Source organism: Alosa pseudoharengus, unplaced genomic scaffold (assembly GCF_046254945.1).
Source record: "Alosa pseudoharengus isolate Yale_2024_CS ecotype anadromous, Long Island Sound unplaced genomic scaffold, YU_APseudo_1.1 YU_APseudo_1.1_scf_17, whole genome shotgun sequence".
Lineage (NCBI taxonomy): Eukaryota > Metazoa > Chordata > Actinopteri > Clupeiformes > Clupeidae > Alosa > Alosa pseudoharengus.
The window spans coordinates 7,579,543-7,589,542 of NW_027468640.1; the positions used below are offsets into that span (position 1 = coordinate 7,579,543).

At 48.3% G+C, this 10,000-nt stretch overlaps 7 non-coding genes across 7 annotated transcripts; 3 read left to right on the top strand and 4 right to left on the bottom strand.

Annotated features, from left to right (window-relative positions):
• Positions 1–264: 264 nt before the first annotated feature.
• Positions 265–346, bottom strand: trnas-aga (transfer RNA serine (anticodon AGA)). Its single transcript has one exon. It is a non-coding gene; the product is annotated as a tRNA-Ser (tRNA).
• Positions 347–495: 149 nt separating this feature from the next.
• On the bottom strand, positions 496–577 carry trnal-cag (transfer RNA leucine (anticodon CAG)). Its single transcript has one exon. It is a non-coding gene; the product is annotated as a tRNA-Leu (tRNA).
• A 134-nt stretch (positions 578–711) lies between these two features.
• Positions 712–785, top strand: trnan-guu (transfer RNA asparagine (anticodon GUU)). The gene has a single exon. It is a non-coding gene; the product is annotated as a tRNA-Asn (tRNA).
• A 179-nt stretch (positions 786–964) lies between these two features.
• On the bottom strand, positions 965–1,038 carry trnai-aau (transfer RNA isoleucine (anticodon AAU)). The gene has a single exon. It is a non-coding gene; the product is annotated as a tRNA-Ile (tRNA).
• A 120-nt stretch (positions 1,039–1,158) lies between these two features.
• trnaa-agc (transfer RNA alanine (anticodon AGC)) lies at positions 1,159–1,231 on the top strand. The gene has a single exon. It is a non-coding gene; the product is annotated as a tRNA-Ala (tRNA).
• A 138-nt stretch (positions 1,232–1,369) lies between these two features.
• On the bottom strand, positions 1,370–1,442 carry trnak-cuu (transfer RNA lysine (anticodon CUU)). The gene has a single exon. It is a non-coding gene; the product is annotated as a tRNA-Lys (tRNA).
• A 336-nt stretch (positions 1,443–1,778) lies between these two features.
• On the top strand, positions 1,779–1,870 carry trnar-ucu (transfer RNA arginine (anticodon UCU)). Its single transcript is given in 2 exon segments — positions 1,779–1,815; positions 1,835–1,870. It is a non-coding gene; the product is annotated as a tRNA-Arg (tRNA).
• The last annotated feature ends 8,130 nt before the right edge of the window (positions 1,871–10,000 follow it).

The window sequence follows — 10,000 nt, forward strand, 5'->3', positions numbered from 1 at the left end:
TTTTAGAGCAGGCAAAATTAAACACTGCCCCCTCGCTGACGTGTGCACCTGCCACGCGGACGCAAGAGTACTCTTCAGGATGTTTTGCCAAGAAAAGAGCCAGCTAGCACCACTGCTAAAGAGTGACCTGTGCCCAGTGGGATTCCAAGCCAAGGATCCTTGCACGAGCTTCCGTTTTCCCGAGATCGCCTGCAGAGAAGCACCAAGGCCATTCACGTTGCAGCGGTCACATGCAGTTCTTCTGTCTCCAGGTGCAATAGAGTGCGTAGTCGGCAGGATTCGAACCTGCGTGGGGAGACCCCAATGGATTTCTAGTCCATCGCCTTAACCACTCGGCCACGACTACCTGACAGTCATCTGCACCGTGCTCTCTCTGTACGCTTTTGTTCAAGGGATAGGTCGGCCGTAGCAGATGGGAAAGACCTCTGGCGACCGTGCTGGAGCACAGTGGCTCTTGAGTGTCTCGCCCTTTTATCCTTCAAAAACAAAAGGACTTGTCAGAAGTGGGATTCGAACCCACGCCTCCAGAGAGACTGCGACCTGAACGCAGCGCCTTAGACCGCTCGGCCATCCTGACTCCTTGCGGCAGTCTCTCTGACACAAGAACGGGAATATGATTGACTATGCATTGTTGAAGAATGAATGAGTCTTGAGAGAAAGACTGAAGACACGTCCGAGTTGATGTTGCCCCTAAAGGAAGAGGCCACGGCAGTCTCTGTGGTGCAATCGGTTAGCGCGTTCGGCTGTTAACCGAAAGGTTGGTGGTTCGAGCCCACCCAGGGACGTCCTCCTTTTGAGCAATATAGTCACACTCCTGGCACCTTCCACCAGCAGCTCATCACGTGTCTTTGCCAAAACGCTGCGAGGAAAAGCGAAACCCGATTTTCTTGCGCAGTGAGGCAGCCGTGGCCGCGGAAGAGACACAAGGAGGCCCTGAGGGAGCTTCTTTGAGCATCAAACAAATTGGCCCGTACGGGGATCGAACCCGCGACCTTGGCGTTATTAGCACCACGCTCTAACCAACTGAGCTAACCGGCCACAGTCTGCCCTCTTTCGGAATTAGTGGAGAACTACAGTGGGTCGTAGCAGGCAAGGCTGGTGAGCAGGAGTCTCCACTTCCTCGGCGCTAAAAGTCACTGGTTAAGACTTCATTGACAGGGGGAATTAGCTCAAATGGTAGAGCGCTCGCTTAGCATGCGAGAGGTAGCGGGATCGATGCCCGCATTCTCCAGTGCCGTGGGCAGGCCAAGGCCTTCCTTTTAAGCATGCTCTGGGCATTCCAAGGGCAGAAGCCTTGCACGGTGCTTTTTGTCGGTCTCTTTTCTGTGCTGGGAAGCTCTACTGGTCATGGCGAGGGCAAAAAAGCAGACGCCCAACGTGGGGCTCGAACCCACGACCCTGAGATTAAGAGTCTCATGCTCTACCGACTGAGCTAGCCGGGCTTCTTGCACGTAGGCGGCTGACGGCGAGGCCACAGGCGCGTACAAGCTCATGCTTGGCCAAGCTAATCGCTGCTTGGCCATCCTGACTCCTTGTGGAGAGCGTTTTGAGAAGGCGCAGACAAGACCTGGAATATCACGGCCCCTCTGCAAAATGTGCTCGCTCTCTGCGGCCCAGCGGCATGCTCTCAGTCAGAGGAGTCCGTTGGTGCTAGAATGAGCTTTTTATCTTCTACCAGTCCAAAGTTATTCATCAACGAAGAATGAGTGGAAGTCTGAGAGAAACATGGGAAGCACAGGTCTGAGTTGATTTTGGGATGCTAAACCGCAGCTCCGCATGGTTCTGTGGCGCAATGGATAGCGCATTGGACTTCTAGTCGGCAAAGGAAGAGGCCATTCAAAGGTTGTGGGTTCGAGTCCCACCAGAATCGTGTGTTTTGCAGGACGCCGATGGGCAGCGTCGTGCCAAGATGCGCTTTTCTGCCCCGGTGCTGGCCAAAAAGGTGTTTTCTTGGCTCTTGTGAGGCGTGCAAAATGTGGTAAAGCCAAGACGCCCCAAGACAGACTCCAGTAAATCTACCAGAGCAGCTTGTGGAAAAGCCGTCAGGTGAAGCTACAGCCGGACTGAAAATAGAGCTGCCGAAACCCGGTATCGAACCAGGGACCTTTAGATCTTCAGTCTAACGCTCTCCCAACTCCGCTAAAGCTGGGGAACAATAGTCTGGAGAGGGGGGGGAAGAAGGAGGAAAGAAGGGGAAGGAAGGGGAAGAAGGGGGAAGGAGAAAAGAAAAAAAGAGAGGAAAAATGAGAAAATCGCCGGTTCGAATCCCGATTGGAACATGCATGAATTAATGCAAACTCTTGAAAAGTGCTATGAATCTATCAAATATAGCTTAAAAACTAAGAAAAATACAATTGGTAAGAATGCTTTGTTGCAATAAGAATAATACAAATACGAATATGATACTACTACTACTACTGCTGCTCATAATAAACCTTTATATCAAATAAATGTTTCTGACATCACTTCTCACACCCTGTGGATCTGTGTGCAATACCATTATGTCCTTTTCTTGTAATTTTAATGCTTTATTGCAATAAGAATAATATAAATAAGAATATGATACTACTACTGCTTATAATAATAAACCTTTATATCAAATAAATGTTTCTGACAATCACTTCTCACACCCTGTGGATCTGTGTGCAATACCATTATGTCCTTTTCTTGTAATTTTAATGCTTTATTGCAATAAGAATAATATAAATAAGAATATGATACTACTACTGCTTATTATAATAAACCTTTATATCAAATAAATGTTTCTGACAATCACTTCTCACACCCTGTGGATCTGTGTGCAATACCATTATGTCCTTTTCTTGTAATTTTAATATCTGTGTGAGTTTGAAATGTTTTCCAGATAGGTTTGATAGAAAAAAGCCAAAGGATACTGTAGAGATAAAGTTCAACCTTTTTTTTTTTTATTAAAACACCTTCTCCTTTTGTCTCACATAAACACACCCTCATGAGTATACTCTCACGCATACACACACACACACTGCGCCACACACACACATAAACACGCACACACTGCGCCACACACACACACACACACACACACACACACACACACAAGTTGTGGACTATTTACAAACAAAAAAGCGCTTACATAATGAACAATGTAGCATTTTCAAATGAACAAATTATTTTTTTTTGTCTGCCCTCTTCTTCTTCATGTCCTCCATCCACTGGTCAAGTGGCAGAGCAGCAGTCTGGGGACAGTAGATGTGGCCATAATACTGGCTGTGGCCAGTTTCTTTGTTGCGGGGCTGGTGGCACAGACTGCACTTGTTTTTGTCCACAGTGCGGACGTAGGGCCTCCGAGCAGGTGTTGGGGAGGGAATGGGGCCAGCAGGAGCAATATGCCGGACGGCAGGAACTGGAGCAGGACACAAAAACACAAACGGGGCAAAGGCAGGACTGGGGTTGGGGATGACAGGTGAAGGAGCAGAAACAAGTGTTTGTACAATGGGGGCAAATGCAGGACCGGGGTTGGATATAACAGGTAAAGGGGCAGAATCAGCAGGGAACAACTGCCTTGGCCGGAAAACTTTTGGAGGAGGGGGGTGCGGGGCCGGAACTGCAGACTTTCGTTTGTCCACTGCCTTTCCCACTGTGCTTTCAGGCAGGTGGTAGCGATGTTGGGGACCAGGCTGTGGGGGTGCTGCAGTGGGGCGAATCTGTCCAGGGGGGAGAGGCCTAGCCGCAATAGGAATGGGGGCTGGCAAGTTCACACCCTGAAGCAGGATGGCACATTCTTGCCTCTTCAGCCGCTTGTTGTGCCATTGAATTAGCGTCGTTTGATTCACCTCAAACAACTGCAGGGTGGTACTCTGCATCACAGTCCCATTGCCCAGGACAAGTTGCCGGATCTTGCTGTAGTCCCTCAGAATTAGAGTCCATCTTGTTACTGCATGACTTCCCAATTTTTTGGGGCTCCTGTGAATATCACACAGTTTAACAAAGATGGACTCTACCAGGCGGCAACTGTCTGGCCACTGGGCAGGTGATCCTGTTGACCCAAGGACGCAACGGGTCATGCTGTCCACACCAGGCGTGAATTCAGGCTTGGTTTTTGAGCACCTAAACCGTCCTGTGGTAAGACGCACCTGGTGCCGGGCAGCGTACGCCACTCTCTGCTGGTCAAACGGAAGCAGGTTTTGCCATAGGGCAATGATGGTACTGGCCTGCTGGTGGCTCAGAGTTTGCCCGGTTTCCACCCTAAGCCCCACCAAGTAGCCTGCCAGGCTGTCCACTCTGTCTATCCCTGGTACACTGCGCTCATCCACAGCCTGGTAAAATATAAGAGTAAACCAATGTTAAAAAAAAGATACAATATCACAGGCAGAAGAACAACACAACTACCACAATGTACTTGTCACAAAGAGTCTTACCAGTGGTTCCTCTGGCACTGGTTGCACTGCTGGGGGAGCAGTGGCTGGAGTGACAGAGACTGTGAGGGTGGTGGGGAGAGGAAGGACGGAGGCGTAGGTGGTCATGGAGGATGGACCAGAGGCGGCGTAGGTGGACATGGCAACTGGACCAGAGGCGGCGTAGGTGGACATGGCAGATGGACCAGAGGCGGCGTAGGTGGACATGGCAGATGGACCAGAGGCGGCGTAGGTGGACATGGCAGATGGACCAGAGGCGGCGGCGGCGTAGGTGGACGTGGCAGATGGACCAGAGGCGGCGGCGGCGTAGGTGGTCGTGGAGGATGGACCAGAGGCGGCGTAGGTGGTCGTGGAGGATGGACCAGAGGCGGCGTAGGTGGTCGTGGAGGATGGACCAGAGGCGGCGTAGGTGGTCGTGGAGGATGGACCAGAGGCGGCGGCGGCGTAGGTGGACGTGGCAGATGGACCAGAGGCGGCGTAGGTGGTCGTGGAGGATGGACCAGAGGCGGCGTAGGTGGACATGGCAGATGGACCAGAGGCGGCGTAGGTGGACATGGCAGATGGACCAGAGGCGGCGGCGGCGTAGGTGGACGTGGAGGATGGACCAGAGGCGGCGTAGGTGGTCGTGGAGGATGGACCAGAGGGCACCCTGGTCATGGAGTTGAAAGACTTAAAAAAAAAAAAAACATGTTTATGGAATTTAATCTATCTTTTTTTACTTTGCTTTTTATTAATGTATTTACTCTTTAGATTGTATTAATGGTATTTTGTTTGTTTCTATTTTTCTTTTCATTGTGCTATTCGCCTTATTCACCCGGCGGCCATTACGAGGCTGAGGGGTACACTTGCCATTACACCTCAGTCCAGCAGATGGTGGTGGTAATGCACTCCGTTTGCAACCTGCTAAAAAAAACTCACTGAAAAAGAAGAAGGGTTCACTGGCCTTTTCTTCTTCTTCAGTGAGTTTTTTTTGGCAGTTTGCAAAAGGAGTGCATTACCACCACCATCTGCTGGACTGAGGTGTAATGGCAAGTGTACCCCTCAGCCTCGTAATGGCCGCCGGGTGAATAAGGCAAATACAATTAAAGTTAATAGTGCTATACAAATAATACTACTTGTACTGTTATTATTATGAATAAGGCAAATACAATTAAAGTTAATAGTGCTATACAAATAATACTACTTGTACTGTTATTATTAAGAATAGTTACCAGTTGTTGCTTAGGTGCTGCTGTAGTGGTGTTAGCAGACCCAGTCTGGACAGAGGCAGGAGTGCTGGCTACACTGGTCGAGGCAGGTAATGAGCCAGGGGACAGGTCCAGCACCTCAATAGTGGGATCCAGGTTGCTATCTCCGAAGCCCTCGTCCTCCAACTCCTCCTCCGTGCCCACATCCTCCAACATCTGATCGGTCGCCTCAGAGTCAGGATCCACGTCCTGCATGGCCTGCCCTGTTTGCCGGTACAGGTAATCTATACCTATGAGTTCACCTGGAACAGACAGGGGAACGCAGTTTTCAGAAAATTAATATGAATATAATTTTTTTATGAATATAAAAAGCAATTTAAAGCTAAAACTCACCAGTATAGACAGAAGGTGGCTGAAAAGATGGAACAAGCTGTCTTCCAAGCACCTTAACACTGTGGGTGTTGACACAGTGCACCAGGTCCCCGGAGTAGCTTAACAGGGACGGAGGTTTGCCTGCCAGAGATGCCATCTTACGGTCCTGATTCCACCTGTTCAGGCCTTCCAGGAGGTACAGCTGGAAATTTAAGCTGTTGGCACTTGTTCCTTTAGATAAGATCAATAACTGCAAGTTAATTTGTTGTGCTTTGCTATTTGATAGACATTAATTGTGTCACCATTGATATTTCTGATGAGTAATGATTTATACTGACCTGGAATGAACCTGTTCAGATGGAGATGAAAGGACTCCAGTGATGTGGAGCCCCTTGCACACCTGTAGTTTGGCAGCACAATACCCTCTTTGGTGGTGGTGCCAGTCTGTGTGTAGAGCAGCACACCTGGTTCGTCCTGAATGCACTTTACGTGCCTTTTCTGGACTTGCCAGATGTGCTGCATCCTCTCCTGGTCCAAGAGAGGGACACCAAGAAGGTCTCGACCCTTTACCCCCATTAGCTCGCTGAGGAGGTGCTCGATCAGCAAGATGGTCTGCTGCTCTCCTCTTGTCCGCCTTCGGCAGTGCAGGGCCATTTCCTCCTTGGTGATCCGTTGGTCCACCATAGTGCCGGTGATGCCAGGGACACCTTCACGTCTCAGCTGCTCCCTCTTGGCCTGCCTCAGCAGAGACACATCCCCACTGTCCCATTCAAAAATGCACGAAGACATGCGTGCCATGAAAATGGGGTAAAGAGGATGAGCATCCTTGGTGCACCCAGCTGCCAGTCGCCGCATGAAGTGGTAGATGTCCAGCTTTACCACCAAGTCTGGCCACCCACCAAATCGCTGCTTGAGCTTGGTCTGCCCAGTGCCCTCCCGGCAGCAGTCACAGTCCACATAGAGGAGCTGAGGCGGAGCCACACCCGCATCTGTGTACCTCCGGATGAGGTCTGCTGCCATACGATCCAGGGCAGGACCCTCCTGAGCCGTCAGGACACTGATGAGGATCTGGCCCACCTCATTGCTGACAGATGTCAGCCACAGCGCTGTTCCTTTCGCCAACCCCGACAGCTTCTTTGTTATCTGTAATCACACAGAAAAGACAGTGAGTGATGCAAAATTATTTATATATGAAACATTACTTCCATATTTCAGGTCTGTACTATTACTAATGGTGTATTTCCAATTATTTTGATTGAAATATAAAAGTAGTTACTTTTTTGGTGGAGTCCATTTTTAGGATGCAGCCATATGTGGAGGTTATGCTGGCTTTGATATGGTCCAGCCTGCACAAGATGTCCCGCCCATAAACAGCCAGCATCCATCTGTGGGAGGGGATGGTTTCCGGCTCAGGTGGCTCCTGAAATCGTACAGGGAGCAGGCTTGGCTGGGAGGTGAAGTCTGAGCAGGCACCAAGGTACCGGCAAAGACGCTTCAGCCACTCCTCGCTGTGGTTCTCCCGCAGCTGCCTCACTAAGCGAGAAGGGCTGTTGCCCAGGGCCCTCTCCCTGAGGAACCTAATGACCCGCATGTCACAGGCATATCTGAATAAAACAAAGGGAAAGAGAGACATAAAGACACAAACATTAAAACCAGCTCATCTCAATTGTGTTTTAAATGACAAACATTTATTACACAAGCTAAATCTCAGTATACTCACTTTCGAGTTAGGATCAGCCTAAATTCTAGTTTGTGGGCTAAGTCCAGCTGGTCCAAGATGGCCTTGCTGGTGGAAATCAAGGCCGTTTTGCATCCACTGCACCAGAGAGTCTCTGTAATCATCAGGTAGTAGCGATCTACATCTAGTACCTGCCGGGCTCTCTTGTGTGCCCCATAGCCTGTGAGCTGCCCCCCACACACAAGACAGGACAGCCTGACCTTCCAGAGATGGTATGGCATCCACAGTAGAAGCCTGTGTGTGAAGAAGCGCTCTGGAGCGGGGCCTTGATGATAAATCAGAGCTGGCTCTGGTGGATCATACCACAGCTTCAGGTCAGTACGAAGCCGATGTTGCTTCCACAAAGCTGCTGAAATCCACCTCTGATCCTGTGGTGGTATGGTTTTCATCAACTTCGCGGGAAGCCATCCAGACTCTGAACCTGGAGCGGTCACTGTATTTTCAGCAGGCTGGACCGAGGATTCAGCTGAAGATGGAGCAGCAGAGGGAACACAGGCGGAGCTGATAACAGAGGTGACGGAATCAGAGGACGTCCCAGAGGAGGCAGCGGCTGACACTTCCTAATGTATTAAAAAAGACAAACATAGATATGATTACAAGCCACTTGTGAGGAATGTTTGTTCAAAATGTAGCATATTTATGTGATCCAACAATATTAGTGTGAAGAAAACGTTTCAATTAAAGAGGTACTCACAACTCTAGAAACAGCTCCTGGAGCACAGGAAGCAGAGGTGACTTCAGACACAGAAGAAGGAGGAAGAGACAGGGGGGAGACAGTCTGAATATACAGCCTGGGACTGCGAGCAGGCGATGCAGACGCAGAAGAGGGAGGAAGAGACAGGGGAGAGACGGTCTGAATATCCGGCCTGGGACTGCGGGCAGGTGATGGTGTCCTAGGTGCAGGGCTGGACAATGCAGAAGTGCTAATAGGCTGCAAGAATAAGAGAGCACAGTTTACAGTATTGAATGAAATAATCTATCATTATCAGGAATTGCAGTAACGATGATTAGATAAACTCAGCATATCTTTATGGAATGAAGTTTCATTTTCTTGACTATACCTTGGTTGCATGCGTCCTTGCCACACCTAGGTTTGGCTTTAAAGCTGCACCATGGGACCCACCATACCGTGGCTTTGTAAACTGACAAAAAGAAATTAGTAACATTATGTGAAGCGTTTTAAAATGTTATAACGTATGATAACATAAATATCTGCATAAAGACATGCATTTACCGATGTCAAAGTCAAAGTAGGCTTTAAAGGTGCCTTCCCGGATGCCGTTCCTGACTGCCCAGGTGTTACAGGTGGTGACATGGATGGTGTGGATGACACAGGGGCCACACTGGAAGGCTACAGTTTAACAGAAAAGGAAATTAAATTAAAAAAAATACACAATACACCATCAACACATCACACTTTTATGAAACACTTCTTATACCTTTTTCGTGTGGAAACCACAGTTACATGTCTGTGTCCCCCCAAACAGAGACATTTGGCCCCTTTGTTGTAGTGGACACTTCTCAATCTGTAACATATGACAATGAATCATAACTATCTGTTCCCTGTAATGATGACATAGATTTCCTGTGTTTATGTACATGTCCAAGTTTACCTTCTGGTACAGTTCATGCCATTTCCTCTGGCGTGGTGCCGGTCTGTTCCCTGCCTCAGAAGGCCAGACCCCCTGTGTGGCAAATCTGCGCAGGCGGGCCACCCATTCATCGTCACTCATAGCCCTGTGCTTCTTGTGTTTGGAAGCCATCTTCCAATAGAAGATAGTGTGTGGCAAAATACAAAGTTTATGACTATTCAGTAGAACTGAGTAGTTAATCAGTTTCATACATTTATTTCACATAGCACATATTTCATCTGAGTGTTTTTGGACAAGGTTATAGTTTAATATTTAGGAGGAAGGGATGATGTGGTGTGTGGGTATAATAATATGCCATAAAAATCAGATTATTACATACCATTTCGATTACAAAGGCTTACAATTAGTCTACATTATGTTTATTATCGATTAACCCACAAAAACAACACAAACCCTATATTACGTCATGATAATAAAGGTGCAGCTTTATGGTTAGCCTATGTATTGTATTGAATTGCATTACAGCTAAAATTAACAGACAGAATTCGTTTACCTCAGTAAAAACTGGCGCCCAAAACTTATAGGCTAATTAACGTTATGCATAATGCAGCCATATAGCGGCCAGAGGTAGCCTAACCTATAGGCTAGCTATTTTTAGCCAACTTAATGTAAACATAATAACGTAATAACATACATTATGACAGTAACAAAGCCTAT